At 42.7% G+C, this 24,293-nt stretch overlaps 1 long non-coding RNA gene across 1 annotated transcript in view; it reads right to left on the reverse strand.

Annotated features, from left to right (window-relative positions):
• LOC144615871 (uncharacterized) overlaps nt 1-12,990 on the reverse strand; it is a 33,364-nt gene extending 20,374 nt beyond the window's left edge. Inside the window, exons 1-2 of the long non-coding RNA XR_013554502.2 lie at nt 10,752-12,990; nt 2,593-2,719 (exon numbers count right to left, since the gene is read on the reverse strand). This is a non-coding gene — a long non-coding RNA (uncharacterized LOC144615871). The remainder of the gene's footprint in view (nt 1-2,592; nt 2,720-10,751) is intronic.
• Between the last annotated feature and the right edge of the window lie 11,303 nt (nt 12,991-24,293).

Consider the following 24,293-nt stretch of genomic DNA (forward strand, 5'->3'; position numbering starts at 1 on the left):
TCTATTTCCGTGACCAAGCCCGATTTCCATTGCTTTCAGTTTGGGATTTCAGCCGCCTCCAACCACTGACGAAAATGGGGCTGACATGTTGCTCTTATTTTCCTTGTGGCCTTTGAATAACTTGCAGGAAAAGAGGAGGCGATTCTGACTTCACGCATCCACCTGCAATGCTGGAACTCACTCCTTCCTTCTGAAAACCCTTTGTTCATGTCTGGGACACCACTGTCTTCTGGTTCTCTTCCCTCCATACTGGGTGCTTCTCAGTCTCCCTTGCTAGAGCCGCGTGCCTTCCTGACCTCCAAACGTAGTGCTTACAGGTGCAGTCCTTGACCCCCTCTCTAATGTCTCACTCGGAGTACAAGTCAGTCTTATGAGGACCAGAAAGCTTCGCTCCTGCTGACTCTCTGACATCAGCTGAGACTTTCTTCTGACCCTGCTCTGGTCCCACTGACTGCTTGCTGTTCCCTGATTACACCCAGGACACTCGCATCTCAGAGGCTCTTGTACCTGCCGCTCCCTCAATCTGGAAATCTCTCAGATAACCTGTGGCTTACTCTGTCCTGTTTGAAACTGTATTCTACTGTTCCTGACCAATGTCCACCTTCGCAAAGAGGCCTTCCCTGACTTCCTTTCCAGAACAGCACTCCATGTCAGTCCCAATGCCCTTCATCTGATTTCAGTTTTTCGTACTGCTGATCACTACCAGACATATATATATAGATATATACATATAAATGTATATATGTATACATGTAAATATGTATATATACATATATGTGTGTATATATACATATATATGCATATATATACATTTTTTGCTAATTTTTTAGCAATATACATTTTTGCTAATTATAATATATACAATTACAATACAATATACAATATACAATTTTTTGCTAATATTTTTAGCAATATACATTTTTGCTAATTGTAATATATACAATTTTTGCTAATTGCCAATTTTTTGTATATATATACACATATATATCCATATATATCCATATATCCGTATATCCATATATCCATATATATATATATGTGTATATATATACAAAAAATTGGCAATTAGCAAAAAATATATATATACATATATATGTATATATACGCACATATATGTGTGTATATATATGCATATATATGTATATATATATTTTTTGCTAATTGCCAATTTTTTGTATACATATACATATATATGCATATATATACACACACATATATACATATATGTGTATATACACATACACATATGTATATATGTATATATACACATATATATGTGTGTGTGTGTATATATATATATATATATATTTTTTTTTTTTTTTTGCTAATTGCCAATTTTTTGCTAAATTTGCCAATTTGCTAATTGGGTCTACTGATAGGAGTAGAGACTTTGTATCCCCTCTGCTTGGAGTGTGACTGGTGCACAGCAGGTGCTTAATAAATATTTGTTGAAGGGCGCCTGGGTGGCTCAGTCAGTTAAGCATCTGACTCTTGATTTTGGCTCAGGTCATGATCTCATGGTTCGTGAGATCAAGCCCCGCATTGGGCCGCGTGCTGACAGTGTGGAGCCTGCTTGGGATTCCCTCTATCTCCCAGCCTCAAAATAAATAAATAAACATGAAAAAAAATGAATAGCTGTTGAACATAAGAGTGCACCAACAACTGTATATTTACAGAGTGTTTGGCACAGAAGGGAAGGTGAATGGCCACTGCTGAACAGAAAGACAGGGAAATAAAGGTCTCGGGTGAGGAAGGCAGCAATTGGGTTCTACGAAAACCCAGCCAATCTCTCTGTATGTAAAAGTCAAACAGAACACGAAGAGCATTTACTCATGAGAGTGCTATTTGGAGGTTTGATATCTAAGGCATGGGGATCATCTGTCTTTAGTCACTTCTAGAAGCCTATAAAAGAAATTTCTGGGGCACCTGGGTGGTTCCGTCGGTTAAGCATCTGACTCTTGATTTCGGCTCAGGTCATGATCTCACGGTTGGCCGGTTTGAGCCCCACATCGGGCTCTGTGCTGACAGTGTGGAGCCTGCTTGGGATTCTCTCTCTCCCCTCTCTCTCTGCCCCTACCCCGCTTGCTCTCTCTCTCAAAAGAAATATATACACTTAAAAAAAATAAAAGAGATTTCTAAAACATTTTGAAAAACACCCTGAACTGGCCATTTGGGACCCAGTGTCCACCAGCTGCCTTCTGTCTACCTTCGTTAACTCACCCGGGGGGCTCTGACTTGGGAGTTCCCTCCTTGGTACCCATGGCCCTTCTCCTTGCTCCAACTTGAATGTCAGCTCAGGTCTGGTGACACAGCGCCCTGTTGTGGGAAATGACACGGGGCTTGGCGAAGTTGCTTAAGGTTCAGGCCCTTTGAAGAATCAGAAGAGAGAAGCTTCAGAAGCTGTACGATGACAGAGCCTTCATCAAAGGAGACCTCTGCACCGGGGAGGCGAGGATACAACATACTTTCAAGTCCCGAAAAGGGTCTTTAAATCCCAAATCTCAAGTCTGATACTCGCTACGTCCTACAATGCTTTGGTTCCTAAGATAGGAAATGGATGCTGTCGGTAGTTGAGCGGGGAGCTGTGCTTACCCAGGGACACCAGGTGCCCGTAGTTCTCCAGCATCACATCCCTGCACAGGAGCCTCTGGGCCGGGTCCAGCAGCCGCCACTCCTTCCGGGTGAAGTCCACAGATACATCCTCGAACAACACTGATCCCTGTAACACACCAATCCTACTCTCTGTCAAGTGCTCAAGACCAGACAACGTGGGAAATACGCGTGGGAATGAATCCCTACTGCGTTCAATGTTAAGAATTTACCAGAAAACATTACAAAGGATGTCAGCCATTAACCTTCCTTCATGCTATACTTTGTGGGAGAAAGACATCATAATAGAAATACTCTGTCTCTCCATTTACTCATTAATTCATAAAATGATAAAAATGGGAGTCCCTTTATATGCCTAGAACTGTTCTAGTTGTAGAGGATGGTAAGGCAAAGGAGACACTGGTCCCTTTTTTAAGGTGTTTGTAGACCATCGAGGAGACTTTCTACAAAACACCCACATGCACAATAATAAATTACGGGGGGCCGCGAAAAAATGTGTATATAAGGTGGAGTGAAATCACAAAGGGAGGGGTGTTCAATCTCCTTGTTTTCTCAGGTAATGTTCATCAAAGAGATCAATATTTGATTGCACACCGATCAATGTGAGTTTCGTGTGAATATGGGCAACAGCTAAGCAACGGTGTAGAAACGTTAAAAACACATTAAATTAAGAGAGCTGTAGGCAGTGCAGTGCGACAGGATAAGGCTGGGGGCTTTGACGAGACTCAGAGCAGTAGAGGTACTTAGTGGTCAGACACAGAGAAATTTTGGACTTTCTCCTGGGGACCACTGGCCTCCAGGTATTTATCAATCCCGTCAGTAAGAGTTCCTAAGCCTCCCTCAGTGCATTAACTTGTAAATGATGTACCTCTACGACTCTCCGGCTACCCACCAAAGGGAAAGCTTCCTTTCTTAATTTTTGTAGACACAAAAGACACTTTCTTTGCATACCATACACTACTTGATTGTCTCATGCAGTTTTCCGGGGTGGACACCTGGCTTTGGAGATGACTTCCGTGGACGATGGGGATATATACATAAGTAACATGACCAGATTCATATTTGGAAAGCAACGCCCTAGGAGCAGAGCGGGGGAGTGTGTGAAAGCGCGGTTTCGCAACCGACATGATTTTGCCTGCTGGGGGGCACCTGGCAATGTCTGGAGACACTTGTCGTTGTCCCAGCTGAGGAAAAGGTGCTTCTGGTATATAGTGGGGGGGAGTCCAGGGATGCTGTGGAATGTTCTGTGATGCCCAGGACAGCCTCTACAACAAAGGATTATCTGGCCCCAAATACCGATAGCGTTGAGGTTGAGAAAGCTTATTTTAAAGGGAAGTCAGAGAGCCAAGTAATAACTAGTATAAGAGAAGATTTTAATGTAGTAACAGGGGCATTTACAAGTGCAGCAGATTCTGGGGTGGCTCAGCGGGTTAAGCGTCTAGCTTCGGCTCAGGTCACGAACTCGAAGTTTGTGGGGTTCAAGCCCTACATCAGGCTCTGTGCTGTGCTGACAGCTCAGAGCCTGGAGCCTGCTTTGGATTCTGTGTCTCCCTCTCACTCTGCCCCTCCCCCACTGGCACTCTGTCTCTCTCTCTCAAAAATAAAGATTAGAAAAATGAAAAAAAAGACATTAAAAAAAAAGGTGCAGTGGAGGGGCACCTGGCTGGCTCAGTCTGTTAAGTGTCCAACTTCAGCTCAGGTTATGATCTCACCGCGCGTGAGTTTGAGCCCCACGTGGGGCTCTGTGCTGACAGCGTGGAGCCTGGAGCCTGCTTCTCCTTCTGTGCCTCCCTCTCTCTCTGCCCCTCCCCCACTCATGCTCGGTCTCTGTCTCTCAGAAATAAATAAAAGTGAAAAAACATTAATAATAAAAAAAAGTACAGCAGATTCTAAATGGAACTGATCAGCGATGGGTTAGGGAAAGCAGGGAAATGGAACACTACTTACTCCGAGGTTATATCCAAGAGCAGCTGGGTCGATGCTGGTGGCGTATACGAAACTAACCACTCAGGAGAGAGACAGAGAGAGGGGTGGATCTTGGACATGTTCTGTGTAAGGCGTCTGTGACACATGCGGGTGGAGAGGTCGGGTTGGCAGTTGAAGTAGGCTCCGCACTGCCAGCATGGAGCCCGATGCGGGGCTCGAACCCACAAAACGTGAGATCATGACCCGAGCCAAAGAAATCAAGAGTCAGACGCTTCACCAACTGAGCCCCCCAGGTGCCCAGTATCTGCAGCATCGAGAGCAGAGGAGGTCCACAGTGGTGCTCACTAAACAGCCATCAAATGAATGAAGCCACCGGCGGTGACAATTTCAAGAATCAGTGATGCTTTCAACACCACAAGATGGGCTGGATTCATCTCCAGATTTCTCTCTTCTGCCTCCAAGACCATAGCAGGGAGAGACATAAAAACACCAATACATCATCAGGGCAGAGGAGTACAGGGAAGGGGGCTGTCGGCAAGTGACAAATTCTGACTGGCTTCTGTAAGATACAGAGTAGGAGGCACGTACTGGAGGCGGTGTGCTCAACCCCCTAATACAAACACGGAATGTGCAAGAGTCTTGGGTTCTGTCCAGAGCCAGGCGGGATCTCCCAACTCAGAACCGGCCACAGCAGGACATGGGCTCCGGGCTGAAGAACCAGGAGAGTGAGTCGGGGATATGAGAAAAGACAGCCACACTTCTGGGTTGTTCTTACACCCCGAGGGGTTGCCTAAGGGTTGACGCTCAGGATTGTGTTTCCTGTAAAATGTAGGAGAACCACCTCCAGGAGTCTGCGTGAACTTTGCAACCCAAGAGGGAAGCGAGTACTATGCGGAAGGCCCTGAACTGGCCACAGCTTTTCTTTTAAGGCAATTCTAGGGAAACAGACCAACGTGCTCTGCCATCAGGTAAGGCACTGCCGGCTTTGGCGGGGGAAGGGAGGGTCCCCTCGAGCTTCGTCCCCCTCTATTGAGCCTACAGAGAGGCCTGTCTGTACACATCTCCCAACAATCCACATGAAAGGCCCCCAAGTCCGCCCTTTCATTCAAGGGAAAAGCTCGCCAAAGACACAGACTCCTGTGTTGCCGAGTGAACACACATCAGCTGCCTGGATCTAATGAGGTTTTTGCCTTTCCATTTACACAGAAAACTAAAAAGGGCCCAGATGCTGGAGTAAAAACAACCATCGGAAAAATAAGCATTCGCAAGTAAAACTGCTTAACAAATTATTTATTTTCTGTAAATAGAAACCAACATCTTAAAAAATAAGCACCAAGATGAATAGATTGAAGCGTAGGGAAACAAAATCAATTTAGATATTGAAGACAAATATTTTTAAGACTTCAAATTGGTGTCCCTAGATTGATGTAAGAGTCTTACTTCCATAAAATGAGAAAAGTCGATTGCTTGCATTTCTATACACCAATAATCGAGCAGCAGAAAGAGAAATCAAGGAATACCTAGGAATAAACCTAACCAAACAGGTGAAAAAATCTATACACTGAAAATGATAGAAAGCTTATGAAAGAAATTGAAGAAGGCCCAAAAAGGCGGAAAAAACATTCCATGCTCATGGATAGGAAGAACAAATATTGTTAAAATGTCGATACTGCCCAAAGCCATCTACATATTCAATGCAATCCCATCAAAATAACAGCAGCATTCTTCACAGAGCTAGAACAAACAATCCTAAACTTTGTATGGAACCAGAAAAGAGCCCGAATAGCCAAAGGAATCTTGGAAAAGAAAACCAAAGCGGGAGGCATCACAATCCCGGACTTCAAGCTGTATTACAAAGCTGTAATCATCAAGACAGTATGGTATTGGCACAAAACAGACACTCAGATCAATGGAACAGAATAGAGAACCCAGAAATGGACCCACAAACGTATGGCCAACTAATCTTTGACAAAGAAGGAAAGAATATCCAATGGAATAAAGATGGTCTCTTCAGCAAATGGTGCTGGGAAAACTGGATAGAAACATGCAGAAAAATGAACCTGGACCACTTTCTTACACCATACACAAAAATAAACTCAAGATGGATGAAAGACCTAAACATGAGACAGGAAGCCATCAAAATCACAGAGAAGAAAGCAGGCAAAAACCTCTTTGACCTCAGCCCCAGCAACTTCTTACTCAACATGTCTCCGGAGGCAAGGGAAACAAAAGCAAAAATGAACTACCGGGACCTCATCAAAATAAAAAGCTTCTGCACAGAGAAGGAAACAATCAGCAAAACTAAAAGGCAACCGACAGAATGGGAGAAGATATTTGCAAACGACATATCAGATAAAGGGTTAGGATCCAAAATCTATAAAGAAGTTATCAAACTCAACACCAAAAAACAAATAATCCAGTGAAGAAATGGGCAAAAGACATGAATAGACACTTCTCCAAAGCAGACATCCATCCAGATGGCCAGCCGACACATGAAAAAATGCTCAACATCACTCATCATCAGGGAAAGACAAATCAAAACCACAATGAGAGACCACCTCACACCTGTCAGAATGGCTAAAATTAACAACCCAGGCAACAATAGGCACTGGCGAGGATGGGAAGAAAGAGGAACCCTTTTGTACTGCCAGTAGGGATGCAAACTGGTGCAGCCCCTCTGGAAAACAGTATGGAGGTTCATCAAAAAACCAAAAATAGATCAACTTTATGACCCAGCGATTGCTACTAGGTATTTATCCTAAGGATACAGGAGTGCTGTTTTGAAGGGGCACATGCACCCCAATGTTTACAGAAGCACTATTGGCAATAGCCAGAGTATGGAAAGAGCCCAAATGTCCACCGACTGGTGAAGGGATAAAGAAGTCGTGTATATATACGATGGAATATTACTCAGCAATCAAAAAGAATGAAATCTTGCCATTTGCAACAACGTGGTTGGAACTAGAGGGTATCATGCTAAGTGAAATAAGTCAGAGAGACAAACATCATATGACTTCGCTCATAGGTGGAATTTAAGATACAAAACAGATGAACATAGGAGAAGGGAAGCAAAAATTGTATAAAAACAGAGAGGGAGACAAACCATAAGAGACTCTTAAATACTGAGAACAAACTGAGGGTTGCTGGAGGGGAGGTGGGGGGTGGGCTAAATGGATGAGGGGCTTTAAGGAGGCCACTTGCTGGGATGAGCACTGGGTGTTATATGTAAGTGAGGAATCACTAAATTCTATTTCTGAAATTATTATTACACTATATGTTAACTAACTTGAATTTAAATTTTAAAAAAATGAGAAAAGTGGACTATGGGCGAAAAAAAAGGGGGGGGGGACCCAGATAGTGAATATATCTTTTTTTAAAGATTTATTTATTTATTTATTTAGACAGAGACAGCATGAACAGGGGAGGAGCAGAGAGAGAGAGAGAGAGAGAGAGAGAGAATCCCAAGTAGGCTCTGCACGGTCAGCACAGAGCCCCACACAGGGCTCGGACTCATGAAACCATGAGATCATGACCTGGGCCGAAACCAAGAGTCAGACACTTACTTAACCGACTGAGCCACCCAGGCGCCTCCCCAGATAGTAAGTATTTTGGTGTCCCCTTGGCGGGGGGAAAAGCCAACCCTAAAACTCTCTAAAGGCTTGAAAACAAAATGGCACGGGTGACAAAAATGAGCTGATCTTTCAATGCACAGAACAAAAGCCCAGGAAAATGGAAAAGGTGACAGAAAAGTAAAGGAGCCCAGACGAACCGCAGGGGAGAGGCACCCACAGCCTCGCAGGAGGTCTGGGTGGTGAGAATGAAGAGGAGGAAGGGAGGGAAATAACCCCCAAACCCGAAAGTGTCCGGGTGCACACGGGTCTTCACGGGCAGGAACCATCCGGTCGGCAAGTGGGCATCCTGGCGAAAGAGCTCAAACCCCTCCAAGAAAGAAAAACTTGCAAGAAGAGAAAACAGAACGGGTCGCCTGCACGGGCGTGAGGACCAAACTTGCACACGACTTCTCAGCCTGTCCAGACGCTGGGAGGTAAGGGAGACCCTGCTTTCCCAGAACACCCTGAAGGAGAAGGGAGTCCGAACCCCGGTTCTGTAGCCGGTCACTCATGTAACAGGGCGGAATAAAGGTACTTTCTCATATTCAGACTCAGCAGGCGTATCACCACACAGCCGTTGTGCAAAACACTCCAGAGCCTTCCATGAGGACTCAGCAGTCGGAGAAGGAAGACAACTACTGGGACAGTGTGGTGAACAGACAGAAGAAGAACAGGCAGGAAGAACCGCTTCCTGATGAAGCCAGTGAAGTGAGGGAGACTTACCGACTGTGCAAGGGAAGAGGCAGGTGATTACCCAAAAGGAGGGGCGCCCGGGTGGCTCAGTCGGTTAAGCGACCGACTTCAGCTCGGGTCTTGATCTCATGGTTCATGGGTTCGAGCCTCGCGTCAGGCTCTGTGCTGACAGCTCAGAGCCTGGAGCCTGCTTCTGATTCTGTGCCTCCCTCCCTCACACTCTGTCTCTCTCTCTGAAAAATACATGTTAAAAATTAAAAAAAAAAAAAAAAGATACTCAAAAGAAACTTTAAAAAATATCTATAAAGTGTAAGTAGGCAAAATTTTCATCTTTGGACAAGGCTACACATTGTGGGTGTGAAGCCCAAGAATTCTTGAAACTTTGGGAGAGGGACGGCCACAGTGATTGACGGAGAAACTGAGGCAGGCTGGTCCCGTCCAGCAACAGGCCACCTGGAATATGGTGATAAAATCAGCCACTGAAAATAGAGACTGACTGGTCCTCTGGATGGGCTAGGACTGTCAGAGCTAAGGGTCAGCAAAGGGTACGTCACACCCTCTTTCTACAGAAGTATCGTTCCCAGATTTAGTAAATAAAAACACAGGGCACTCAGTTAAACACCAAATAGATTTTTAGTATAAGTATATCCCATGCATACTTTACTTTATTATAAGTGTGTCCCTTTACATGCCCCGTGTCTTATCTGGCAACGCCACGCCTAAGAGATGTCCCATTCCAAGTTTTTGGACAGGGTGGGATGGAAACAGATGGTATCTTCCTCCCTGGAATGGGTGGAAAGCTTGTGGATTTGGGCTCTAGGATAAACTTGATCTATCTAGCCAAATTCCTTTTATTTATTTTTAGTAATCGCTACACCCAATGTGGGGCTTGAACTCAAGACCCTGAGATCAAGAGGTGCATCTTCCTCTCCTGAATGGGTGGGAAGCTTGTGGATTTGGGCTCTAGGACAAACTTGATCTATCTAGCCAAATTCCTTTTATTTATTTTTAGTAATCGCTACACCCAATGTGGGGCTTGAACTCACGACCCTGAGATCAAGAGGTGCATCTTCCACCAACTGAGTCAGCCAGCTGCCCCCTATCTGGCCAAATTTCTAATGATGTATCCTTAGAACCATACCAGCTACAGGCACTTAAATCTTTTATTTAAACTTTCAGTAAAAAGGGCATAATAAAAGTACCTACCTTTTAACGTTGTTGTTGTAATTCCAAGAGCCAAGCCAGGTAAGGAATTTAATAGAGACTGGAATATTTTTTTTGTTAAGTTTTTTTTCATGTTTATTTATTTATTCTGAAAGAGAGAATGTGTGAGCCTGGGAGGGGCAGAGAGAGAGGGAGAGAGAGAAAAACCTAAGCAGGCTCCACACTGTCAGTGCAGAGCCCGATGTGGGGCTTGATCCTATGAACCTGTGAGATCATGACCTGAGCTGAAACCAAGAGTTGGACGCTCAACTGACTGAGCCACCCTGATGCCCCAACAGTGACTGGAATATTATAAGCCATCCTAAATTGTAGATAACATTATAACTATTATAACTTCATCTCTTTATCTTCAAACTTGGGACCACAAAAATAACAAGAAAACGTATACTAGAATTGCAATAATTATTGGGGCGCCTGGGTGGCTCAGTCGGTTAAGCATCCAACTCTTGATTTTGGCTCGGGTCATGATCTCATGGTTGTAGGATCGAGTCCTGCATCAGGCTCTGTGCTGACAGTGTGGAGCCTGCTTGGGATTCTCTCTCTCCTGTCTCTCTGCCCCTCCCCAACTCGCTCGCATGATCTGTCTCTCAAATCCCCATTAAAAAAGAAAGAAAGCACGGTTACTAAACATGTAAAATTAATTCTTAGATTTCTTTGAAAATTTTGAGTAATAGGTAAACGACTCACCTGGGATGTGTTCATTTTCTCCTGCTCCAGGAAAAATTTCAAGAAGTGTGGGGGCAGAGCTGGAGGAAGCGGAAGCAGCAGAGAAATCACGAGAAAAGCGGTCGGTCCCGACAGTCCTCACAGCACTTGCCTAGAAATCCACACGTCGTAGCTGGCAAACAGCCACGTGGTGGGAGAAAGTCTCTGACCCTTCAGAGGGGGCAGGTGTGCCGAGGGGACTCTCGTGACCCTGGTGTAACCGCGGGGAGCCAAGAGAAGCATACTTTTCACCAGGGAGAGTAAATATTTTTATCTTATTGGTTTCTTACAATTGGTTTCTTACAGCTTTCTTTGATTTATAACAGACAAATATGAAACCAGACAAAGACCGGGTTAAACAAATCTTAGCAAGGATGACAGCCGTGTCTCTGGCCATTATTAAACATGGCACATTCTGAAGTCTTTGCTGTCTGGGACCTCCTTTACAGTAATCTGGTCACAGAAAGTGGAAGGGAGAACACATACATGTGTGCAACTGGGGCAGGGACAGATGAAACAGAATGATCATATGTTGATAATGGCTGAAGCTGTGACAAATATATGGCAGTCATTACACTATTTTCTTTACTTCCGTATGTCTTGAATATTTCCACCGGAAGAAGTGTAAAAAAGGACGCAGCAAACAACAGAAACCTGACAGAGATCTGCTCATTTACTCTCCTACTTGTATTTTCAACTCCTTCAAGTTAAAGAATTAATAGGAACCTCTGACAAGAGGGACAGGTGTGCTTCAAGGGAGTCCATTTTTTCTAAAAGGGATTTATTCTCCTTTGGTTTCAGTGTCTCCAGAGGATTTTTTTTAATGTGTATTTATTTAATGAGAAAGAGAGAGCATGCACGTGGGTGGGGAGGGGCCGCGAGGGAGAGAATCCCAAGCAGGTTCCATGCTCAGCGGGACATGGGGCTGGATCCCACAACTGTGAGTTCACGACTTGAGCCTAAATCAAGAGTTGGACGCTCAACTGACTGAGCCACCCAGGTGCCCCTCCAAAGGATTTTTTGTTAAGAAACTAATTTTGCTTTAACTGAGACACAGTAGGCAGGACAGGACTTGGGAGTCAGGGGGCCCCCATGCTCCTTTAGGTGCTGGGACTAACAAATAATGTAAACTGAGATTATAATAATATTGATGATACTGAAAATACTTGGGTAGTGCTTCCTGTGTAACAGGCACTATTCTAAGTCCTTCACATATATTACCTCATCTATTCCTTAAAATAAAGCAGAATGTAGGTAGTATTATTACTCCCAGTTTACAGATGAGGAAATTGAGGGAAATGGTAGAGCCACGCTTTGAACCCTGGTAGTCTCCAGAAACCTTGAACTTAACCCTATGCTAATGACTCGCTCAGAGTTAATACTGTTCACTTCTAAAATGAGGCAGGATTATAGAACCCCTGAAGACCCCCTTTCTGTACTCCTACAAGGGCAGGAATGAGGGGTGGGTAGCATATCTCTAAATTCCAGGTGAGGTGATGGCCGGGGTCTGTGGGCTGTGTAGATCCCAGAAGAGGGACTGGAGAATAAAAATTGCGGGGAGGAGTCTCCGGGAGGAGTGGAGAGAGTGTCTCCCCCACCTTCCTCCCAGACCACAGCCTCACCAACCATCCACAGGATTTCCTCATCCCAGGGAGCCTGCCTCTTGCCCAGCACCCTCAGCTCAGCTGACCTCTCTCTTTTGAAAGTTGGCTCACATCTTCACCGATTGACGGCTCTCGACAACCTCTGGTGTGGTGATGCTATTCAGGGCGGAAGGATCAGGAATTGCCCCAGAGGAAGTCAAGATAGAACGTGCTTGTTCCTGGGATCTGTGCCCCGCATCGGAGGTGAGCTGTATCCGGGTAGGATGGGGATCTCCCCTCCCAGGTGGGAGTCCTGCTTCTGGTGGCCCCACCTTCTTTCCTCACAAGAGCTGTGTGATCCAAGGAAATAGGAACCTGGCTGGAGGGGGTAAATTCAAATAACTGGCATCTCCAGCCCAGGTCCCAACTCTCTCTTGGCCTTCACCACCCCCGTACAACTTTCGTGGCTCCCAGACCAGCAGTATTAGCATCACTGGGGAACTTGATAGAAATGCCGATTTGGGGGCCCTTCTGAACCAGAGACTCTGGAGGTGGGGCCCAGACAGCTCTTGGGTTTTAACAGGCCCTCAAGGGGCTTCAAGCCCCTTCACGTCTAGAAGCCTCCATTACGCAGTAACCCGAGGGTTCTGAACAGATGCCAAGAAATCCCCAAGAACTCTAGAGAAGTCAGCCTGGTCCACTCCAGGTTGTTCCTCGTGGCGCTTGGGGGCTTGCCACTCTGGACGAACCCCGGCATGGGATTTAGAAATAAAACTGAGATGTGCATCCCAGCTCCCTCAGTTACTGTCCATGAGGCTTCACCTCCAGAGCCTTGGTTTTCTTCTTGGTTAAAATGGGATTAATACCAAATTTACAGGGGGTCTTCGGAAATAAATAATATTCTTAATGAAAAGAACGGTGATAAAGGTAATTAACATTTCCCAGTTACTCAGTGAGGACCCATGATGAGTGCTTCACAGACGCTCTCTTATTCAATCCGCCGAGCAACCTTGAGGCAGGTTTTAGGAATGAGTTCATTTTAGGATGGGGAAACTGAGTCTTAGAGGCTCATCATGTTGCCCATGGAGACTCAGTGGCCGAGCTAGAATTTAAACTCGTCTGAGTTCAAACTGAGGCTCCTGTATCAGTCTGCTATAATGCAGACCCGCCACCTGCCCTTGGCTTGCAGGCATATAATAAATACAAGAATTCACTTTCATCCCCGCTGCTGTCCTGGATTTGACTCGCTAATGAATACGTGACCAGGGCACGGGCAAATTCAAAGAGCTTCTGGAAACAGCTCTTTAACATTCAGATGCCTTTTCTCGGAGCACTTCATTCTGACCAAGAAACCCGCGCCCTTATCCTTGTCGTGGAACCTGCGGGTCTGCAGCCCAACTACTTTGTCTCTGGTTTTCGTTAGGGTCTCGGGCCGCGTGGGATTCGCCCAAGTTTTCGCTTCCACCACGAGTGGGCACAGACCTATCCCACACCCGGCAAAGCAACCCTCTAAACTAGGTTCTCACCTGGGGTGCGCATTCTTCCCGCAGGACTCGGTCACGGAGCAGCGCGTTGACCCGGAGGCTGGGCGATTACTTGCGCTGCGAAGCTGGAGACGAGGGAGCGGGCGAACAAGGAGGAAGAGCTGCACATGCGCAGAAGGAGCTGCGAGGGACCCCCGTTCCCTGGGCTCTGCTCCCGGTCATCCATCAAACTCGGAAGGCCGGTTCCCATAAGTCTCTGCGCCCCCTCAGGGCATGTCAGAAGAGCCCTTGCCTATTGGGTGAGTTGGGTTATTTGTCCAAAATCATCTTTAGATGATTTGTTTAGAGCCCTGGTTCCTCCATAACCCCCTGGATTAGGCATCTGAACCCAGCTCCGCCTACATCCAGGGTCCCCTTAGACTCAAAGCTACCTTGAGAAATGTACCTTGAGTATGTCAACTGCACACATGAAAACAAGAATTTAACTAAAGTTCTAGAAAATAAAGCCCAGCAATATAGTAAAAGATTGATGCCCACCACCAGCAAGTCTCCCCCCAGGAATGCAACACCACCTCCACTCAAAATGACATTTCAGGGGCGCCTGGGTGGCTCAGTTGGTTAAACGTCCGACTGCGGCTCAGGTCATGATCTCATGGTTCATGGGTTCGAGCCCCGCGTCGGGCTCTGTGCTGACAGCTCAGAGCCTGGAGCTTGTTTTGGATTCTGTGTCTCCCTCTCTCTCTCCCCCTCCCCTGCTTGTGCTCCCTCTGTCTCTCTCTCTCAAAGGTAAATAAACATTAAGAAAATTAAAAAGGAGATTTCAAAATGCACTAAAATTGTAGATAAAACGGCAGATACACTAAAAGTCAAAGGAAGATTTGATCAAGGACAGCCCTCATAATCTCCCCTCCCAGGGATGACCATGTTAGGCGATACCTTTGCTAAAACAGGACCCTAAGAGTTCAATGTGGTAGTTTGATCTTTTCGTTAAACGTGTGGTTAATAATTTTCTGGCCCTTTTAACCTTTTTATTTTGAAAAATTTCAAACTTACAGGAGGATTGCAGGAGTGATTCATTCTGCATGAACACCTGGAAACCACTTACTTAGACTCACCAATTGTTAACATTTGCACTTTCAATTTCTCTCTTCTCATCCTCCTCACTATTTGAGAGTAAGTTGCAAACACAAACTGTCACCCCTAAAACTTTAGCCTATATTTCCTAAGAACAAGGGCATTCGTTTATGTAATACCACACAAAGATCAAATCCAAGGAATTGAACACTGAAGAGTTACCTAATATGTAGACCATATTCACATGTTACCCACTGTCTCAATAACCGCCTAACATTTTTTTTTCCTGATCCAGGATCCAATTCAGAATCATTCATTAGATCCATTTGTCGCACCGCCCAGACTCCTTTAATCTAGTTCCTCAGTCTTCCTCGGTCTTTCATGGCACTGTCAGTTTTCAAGCAGACAGACCAGTTGTTTTGAAGAATATTCCTTCATTTGGGTTTGTTTCCTCACAATTAGATTCAGGTTATACATTTCTTGGCAGAAATTCTACATAAGGGACGTTATGTTCTTAGTAAATCACATCAGATCAGTTTCACGTACATGATGTTAGTTTGTTCCAGTTTTGGTCATATTACCTTTGATCCCATGATTAAGATGGTGTGAAGGTCCATATACTCTTGTATCAATTGTATCTCTTATGCCAATGATGGTAATAGGAAGTGAGATCCATTGACAGAGGCATTCAGTATCTAGCACTAGGTTAATAAGAATTTAGCTACACTTGTGGTTAGCATAGCATAATGTGTTAACCTGTGGAATCACTATGTTGTACCCTTCAAAGTAATATAGCATTGTGTGTCAACTATACTCAGATAAAAAACCCCCAAGAATTTGGCAGAATTACACAAAAGAAACTATTACCTTCTACCATGTGACATTAATGATGTGACACATATTGTATTCTAAAGACACATATTGTTTTTCTAGATGGGAAAGCTCAACATTCTTTGATAAAATTCCAGTCAAAATCTCAATAACTTGAGTGATGCAGTTTTTCTTTCCTTTTCTTTCTTTCTTTCTTTCTTTCTTTCTTTCTTTCTTTCTTTCTTTCTCCTTTCTTTCTTTTTTCTTTCTTTCTTTCTTTCTTTCTTTCTTTCTTTCTTTCTTTCTTTCCCTTTCTTTCCTTCCTTCCTTCCTTTCATTCTTTTGTTCTTTCTTTGTTATTTTACTTAACAGAATACATCTAAATTTCATCTGGAACAAACAAACAAAAAAGCCCTGGGAAAAAAGCCAAGACTTGAGAAAAATTGTAGTATTTCCTATCAGACATGTATATGTATGATATAAATGTGATAGTCAAACGGTTGCCTCTGGCTTCTTAGAAGAGCAGGTACCCAAGAGCTCATAAGAATTGAGAGCAGGTAGAATTTCCAAGTTGGGCACTGTGGGAGGAGGGGACAAATGAGGCAGTCAAGAAATCATGTTAGGAAACTAGGGGCAGTGGGAGGAGAAGACAAGCTTATGTCTCTAGTACAGGCACATTATAAGACATACATTTTGTATCGACTCTTAATTTGACATTTTAACAGGAAGCCACCCAGTACCTTGAGAAAATATAAAAGAACTTTCTCACTAATTTCTGGGCAGGGATGGCCAGCTGTCAGACTTGAAATGAGTGCTGAATTTTACTCTAGAAAAATTTGAAACCTTACTTTCAGGAAAAAAAAATCAAGTAAAAACACACTTGGACAACACATTTGTTAAATATATGAAAGAAATGGTTTATGGACTTCATTTAATTATCTCTTACACATTTATAAGAAGATCGCACTACCATAAAAGTGATATATGGATATGAAGGGGAAAGTAATAAAAGGGAAAATGCAAATGAGGAATAAATATGTGAAAGCAGCCGATAAACTACAAATAAAAAATGCAAATGTTTAAATACATTTTTTGGCCTTTACAGTTGGCAAAGATTATAAAGAAAAAATGATATCCACGGTGGGCATAAGTTTGGGGAAATGTTCATTCTCATAAATTTCTATTTGGAATATAATTTATAGAACAATTTGGAAGCTACTCTGTACCAAGATTTAAAGAAGCATGTACTTTAATGTAGCAATTCTATTATTAGAGATACAACCTAAGGAAATAATTGTCTAAAGATACACATATAAGTACATTTCTTACGATTTATGTTAACAGCGCCACATTGTCAAAAATCTAAATCTAGGGGCGTTTGGGTGGCTTAGTCGGTTAAGCATCTGACTTTGGCTCAGGTCATGATCTCACGGTTTGTGAGTTTGAGCCCTGCATCTGTGCTGACAGCAGAGAGCCCTTTTCGGATCCTCTGTCTCCCTCTCTCTCTCTCTCAAAAATAAACATTAAAAGAGAATCTAAATCTAAAAACAAAACAAAACAGAAAAACGGGGAAAAAAAAGAAAACAGGTTGTAGGAATCCATAAGGTGGGAAATATATCAGGTAACCATGAAAGTTCATAAGGCCGAGATATATAAACTGACATGGGGAGAATTTACAATATTTAAAAAATAATATACTTTTCAGAACACCTGGGTGGCTCAGTCGGTTAAGCATCTGACTTTGGCTCAGGTCATGATCTCGCAGTTTGTGAGTTCAAGGCCTGCATCAGGCTCTGTGCTGACAGCTCAGAGCCTGGAGCCTGCTTCGGATTCTGTGTCTCCCTCTCTCTCTGTCCCTCCCCTGCTCACACCCTTTCTGTCTCTCAAAAAATAGATAGATGCTAAAAATTTTTTTAAAATAATATGCATTTTACACAAAAATATAAGGTATTGATCTTTTTTTGTATGAAAATCATAAATGGTGTAAGCATATGAAAGCAAATGTAAAAACCAAATACAGGAACAAAATTGAACCAAAAAAATTTAAAATTACTTTATTTCATACGTAACAATGGAGCAGTCTATGCAAGGATTTTGTTCATAAGACCTGGAAAAATTCAAAGCCTGCATTATTCAATTCTCATATCCCCGTAGGAAGAGATGTAGAATAGGAAGAAAACATTCTCAGGGAGCATAAATTCGCACCCACCGTGGAACGTATCTGCTTTAATACTGCCTCGTTTTATTTTCTCGGCATTAGCTCTGATGTTGTATTGAGCATTCTCCGCTAAATTAACTGCACAGTGCATTATGGTGTTTGTTTAAGTGTCTTTGTAGTATATTGTAACATCTAATTTTCACTTCAAAGTAATTGGTCTTCATGAATTTTTAAGCCCCTTAAGAGCACTACCATTTAATGAATATTTGGATGAGACTGGTGTAGTAATTAAAATATTTAAAATTTTAATAACGGTGAATGTTAAAATAACGGCCAAAGTAACAAAATCACTCAAAATATCCTAAAGCATTAGTAACAGTGTACTTATTCAAGGACATTAACAATCCCGAGCTTGATTGTTAAATGGGTGAATTTTAGTTTATTTGCTAAAATGACATAGCCAAATCTCAGTAACATAAACAAAACTCACAATTAGCGCTCTTTACTGCTTATAATTTATGTGGTTCCTTACAATTTTGGAAACTCCAAAAGGCTTGTATTATATTGAAATTTGTCCCTAATATGAAGCATTAGTATACTTGCTGTTGGTTTCTTATAAATGTCCATTATCAATCATATTTAGGAAACTGCCTTCCTTCCTAGTTTGCTAAGGATCTTTGAAATTATGAATTTAAAAAATTATGACTAGACTGAATTTTAACAAATGCACTTTCCATATTATTGCTATGACCTGTATGTTGCTAATATATTTTTGTTTCACTGCTTAATTTTTAGAGTTGAACAAATACTGTATTCCTGGACTAAATTCAGCTTGATCATGAAATCTCACCTTTTAAAAATATTGCTTTTTTTGTATCTAAGTGAGGTAATGGATATTAACTAAATTCACTGTGGTAACCATTTCATAAAATGTAAGAGTCAAGTCAGGGTGCCTCACTGGCTCAGTCAGTGGAATGTATGACTCTTGATCTCAGGGTTGTGAATTTGAGCCCTATATTGGGTGTAAAGATTACTTAAAAAAAATAAAATCTTAAAAAAAAAAGTCAAGTCATGCTTTACATCTTAAAAAATTTTTTTTTAACATTTATTCATTTTTTGAGAGACAGAGAGCACAAGCAGGGGAGGGGCAGAGAGAGGGGGAGACACAGAATCCATAGCAGGCTTCAGGCTCTGAGCTGTCAGCACAGAGCCCGACACGGGGCTCGAACCCATGAACCGTGAGATCATGACCTGAGCCGAAGTCGGATGCTTAACTGACTGAGCCACCAAGCTATGCTGTACATCTTAAACTTACGCAGTACCATATGTCAGTACAGTATCTCAATAGAACTGGAAATTATATCGCAATAGAACTGGAAGAAATATTGCCCAATTTGCTAATATTTTGTTTAGAATTCTTCTACTTCATGAATGAGATTGACTTTTAATGTTTCATTCTTATAACATCCTTAATTTGGTTTTGATATCAAGATTATGTTGGCCAATAAAATAAGTTGAGGATGGGGCGCCTGGGTGGCTCAGTCGGTTAAGCGTCCAACTTAAGCTCAGGTCACGATCTCGCGGTCCGTGAGTTTGAGACCCGCATCGGGCTCTGGGCTGATGGCTCAGAGCCTGGAGCCTGCTTCCGATTCTGTGTGTCTCCCTCTCTCTCTGCCCCTCCCCCGTCCATGCTCTCTCTCTGTCTCAAAAATAAGTAAACGTTAAAAAAAAAAATAAGTTGAGGAATACTTCCTCTTGCTTTATTCTCTAGAACAATTCCTACAGGATTGTGTTACTTCCTCATTATATATTTGGTAAAATTAATTGGTGATAATACCTGGGTCCTCAAATTTTAAGTTATGGAATGAATTTTTAAAAGAATTTTAAATAGTGAAAGAATTATGTAGATTTTCTATTTCTTCTGTTGTCAGTTTTAGTAATTGATGTTTTCCTAGACATTCATCCATTTCATCTAAAAACAATAAGCAGGAGGCTTCTCTCAATTTCTAGTCTTAATTCTGTTGCTAACGATATATGTGATCCCAGGCAAGTTACTCATTCTACCCTAATGTTATTGCTATTTTAAACAAGGAGCAAGATTTAGATAACTTGCGAAGTTCACTCCCGTACTACCTTTCAGTGCTTTTCTAGCTAAGAGGAAAAGCTTTTCTTCACCTTGGCCAGGATCGAGGGGAAAAAAAAAATTAATCAGTTACCATAAGTATGGTAACGCATATGGTATAAAACCAGCCCAGAATCTGGAAAGAGGAAGCAGAAAATAAAATTGGTGTGTAGTTTAGGGGAGAGTGGAGAACACTTCATCTGCTGGGGATGGTGAGCTCTTATTCCAATGCCAACCCCTCAAACACCCTACAGTAATGTTTATTTCCCCCTCAGACCCTGTCCCTTACCAGTCCCTTTTGCCCTGGCTTACTGCTCCTCTCTCCAAGTTTGCTCATAGCTTCCACCGTCACACTGTCATGGATGGCCCGTGGATGTGGTGCTGTTATCCCCATTTTGCTCACTAGAAGTAGGAGAATCAGAAATTGTTTCAAGCCCAGCAATCTAGAACCCACTCCTTCAGGGATTCTTTTACTCTGCCTTAAGAGGTCTCAGGTTAGGAAGGGTACTCTCCAAGGTACGCCTAGAACCATCCCTTTCTTCCTTCTTTTGAGCTCGTTAGTGTTCCTCTGGAGCTTGGACGTGCGCCTGGGTGTCAAATGAACTCGATCTAGAACCTCAGACTGGGCTGTAAACTCTACACTGGGTGACTGAGGACAGAGGCAGACTAGAGAGGCTTTCTCACTGTCTGACCCTTTGAAATGCAATCACCAGAATAGTAAGATTAATTCAATATTTTCTCCACAATTATTTGGCATGTGGGACACAGGATATTACAGATACTTTATATCCTTTTAATATTAAGGATAAAATGGTGCATACATTTTTAATTTTAGGCATAAACATGTATTGAAAAGATAATCAAATTTAGAGTTAAGTATCTGTTTGAATCCCAGCAACTCCATCCACTAGCTATATGACCTCTGAGCCTTACTTTACTTATTTATCAAAATGAGGATTTAAACCCTAACCTCGGGGAGCCTGGGTGGCTCATCCCATTAAGTGTCCAACTTTGGCTCAGGTCATGATCTCATGGTTCGTGGGTTCAAGCCCCGCGTCAGGCTCTGTGCTGACAGCTCAGAGCCTGGAGTCTGTTTTGGATTCTGTGTCTCCTTCTCTCTCTGCCCCACCCCCACTTGCTCTCTCTCTCTCTCTCTCTCTCTCTCTCTCTCCAAAATCAACAAATATTTTTAAAAATTAAAAAAAATATCCTAACCTCATGACTGTGAAGGTGGAGATAGTTAAGAACCTAAATAAAGGGGCTTGTAATAACAACACTGATCGGATGCCTATGCGCCTATTAGGTACTAGGTGATGTGCATAGAATCACTTCGGAACCTTGTTAAAATGCAGATGTCCTACTCAGCCAGTGTGGGGTAGGGCACAAGATCCTGCATTCCTGACAGTCCCCAGTGATGCCCATGCTGCTGGCCCCCTATCCCATTTTTTTTAAGAGTACTTATTTGAGGCAGGGAGGGGCAGAGAGAGAGAGAGAGAGAGAGAGAGAGAGAGAGAAAGAGAGAGAGAGAATCCCAACCAAGCTCATGCACTGTGAGCATGGAGTCCAGCGCAGGGCTCAGTCTCATGACAGATCATGACCTGAGCTGAAACCAAGAGTCAGACACTCAATCGACTGTGCTACCCAGGTGCCCCCATCCCCATCACATTTTGAGTAGCAAGGTGCTAAAACTTTTCCTTTCTAATCTCATTCAATCCTCATAACAGCCCCTTCATTTTTCAAAAGAGGAAACGGAATAACACAGATTAAATAGCTTGCTCAAGGTCAGAGAGCCTCTCAGGGGCAGATCTGGGATTTGAAGCCAGGCATGTTTGGTTCTACAAAGCACACAAGCACTGCAGATGATCCCTTATCAGGGAAACTAAACAACAACAGCAGCAACAACAACAACAACAACAACAACAACAACAACGTCAGTGATCTTACCAGCTGCCCTCAAGTACTTCATTATCAAGCACCTTGCATTTATGGAATCAATTCTGGTAACCTGTTTTTTTTCTTTACTTTTTAAATTTGTGAAATATAAAACACTTATGGAGAAGTATGCAAAACAAATGTACAGCTTACCAAATTACTGTAATGGGAAACCAGTGTAACCACACCCACGTCAAGGAAGAGAATTCTTGTACATTTCCATGGTCATAACTAACACACAGAGTGCACTTACTGAGAAAGAAATCAGCTTTCTCCAGCCCTGGAAAGGAGCTCTCCGGCTGGGGTCCACCTTGGTCTCCTTGTCTCTGGGGTGACTTTAGAGTAAGCTGAGAAACAAAGAATTTAGGGGGTCCTTGCTGGCATGGATGGGGTGATCTCAAAGCTTTGCCTCCAGCCCACCGGGGCCAATCCTGCTACCACTTTTTCCCACAAACTGCCTTGGAAAGAAGAAAAAAAGTAAAAAGGGAAAGAAAAAAACAAATGTGAAGAAGCCACATGAAGAAAACTGCACACAAGAAAGCTTGTCATGGTTTAACAAACCCAACCAAAATCGGATTTATTTTTGCTGTTTTATTTGACAGTCTTTTTTAAATTTTTTAGTGTTTATTTTAGAGAGTGAGAGACAGAACGTGAGCCGGGGAGGGGCAGAGAGAGAGAGGGAGACACAGAATCCAAAGCAGGCTCCAGGCTCTGAGCTGTCAGCACAGAGCCTGACACGGGGCTCGAACTTAAGAACTGTGATCATGATCTGAGCTGCAATCAGATGCTTAACTGATTGAGCCACCCAGGTGCCCTGACAGATGGTTCTAAAAGTTCATCTGAAAGGAAATTAATTAGGAAACCAGCAGGACTTTTTTTTTTTTTTTTTTTTAAGAACAGCAGAGTAATACTTTTAATAATCAGAATGGCTTAGGACTGGCTCCATATAGTTTTCCTGTTGAAAGACAAGCAGAGGGGAGCGTTGGCACACTGGGGATCCCCCACCGACCTCCCAGAGCAGGAAAGGGTGGAGGAGAAGGGGCAGCTTGAGGGACTGAGGGCACTCAGCTCCCCAGGGACTGTAATAGGCACCTGGTCTAGGAATGCATCTGGAAACAGATAGAAGGGAATGGATTTGAGAAATATTTTGGCAATCAGATGCAAACTAATTGGTAATTGATGGGTGTGAAGTATTAAGTAGAAGATATTTCTGGGGTCTTATTTACCATTATTGAGCTTGTGAAAGCCATATAATCTACATACATATTCTTACATAGCAATATTCTTCTGCATAATCTGTATCTTTAAAGAAAGACTGAGATCCCCACTCGACAGATTATGCAAATCAGTCACAAAATACCCAGCACTTCCCTACCCAGTATGCAAACATACTCCACTCATTCCAAAATACCGATTCTGTGCTATGAATGCAGTAGTAACTCTCGGTGCAGTAGAATGCTGTTGCACAAAAATCAAGTACATGATCCAATCATATTCCAAAAATTCCATACATAGCTGTCTATATAATTACAATGTGCAGAGAGAGGCATATTTTTTCTTATCTAACCCAGCCTGAAGTAGCAGGATTGGTGACACTTATTTCTCTCTCTTTTTTAAAGTAATCTCTACACCCAGTGTGGGGCTCAAATTCACAACCCTGAGATCAAGAGTCATTTGCTCTACTGACTGAGCCAGCCAAGGGCCCCTTGTTTCATTTTCTTAGTGCTATTATAACAACGTCTCAGAAAAGTTTACTCCTAGACCAGTCACCAAGGAAAAAGTGAAGGAGATGAGCAAGCCAAATCAGAGAGATCTCCTTGAAGGGGGCTTCTTATAGAAAAATGGGAAGGGTCACTCGTTGTTAGGAAATCCTGCGGCTTTGTCATTTTTCTTGGATTTGACCATGGCTGTTACTGGACCTTCAAATTTGTGTGTACATATTACAGTCAACTTGACATATTAAGAGTCAACTTGAGGTGTTCAACAGTAAAATCTGCTGGGATTTTTTTTTTTTTACTGAGAATGCATTAAATCTACAGACCAATTGGGGAAAATTGCAATCTTTATAATATGGGGGTCTTCAGGCCTAAGAGCATGGTACATTCTTTCTTTTATTCAGAACCTTTTAAATTTCTCTCCTTATTATTTGTTGTTTTCAGTATTGAAAGCCTAATATAGCTTCCGCTAGATTTATTCCTCTATATGAAATGACTCTGATACTATGCAAATGAATATTTTAATATTTTAAAATTTTCATTTATTATCTGTTGGCATATAGAAAAACCACTGACTTAAAAAAGATATTTACTTCATATCTAGGCACCTGCTAAATTCATTTACCTGAAATAATTTCTAGATCCA

Source organism: Panthera onca, chromosome A3, assembly GCF_046562875.1.
Source record: "Panthera onca isolate mPanOnc1 chromosome A3, mPanOnc1 haplotype 2, whole genome shotgun sequence".
NCBI lineage: Eukaryota > Metazoa > Chordata > Mammalia > Carnivora > Felidae > Panthera > Panthera onca.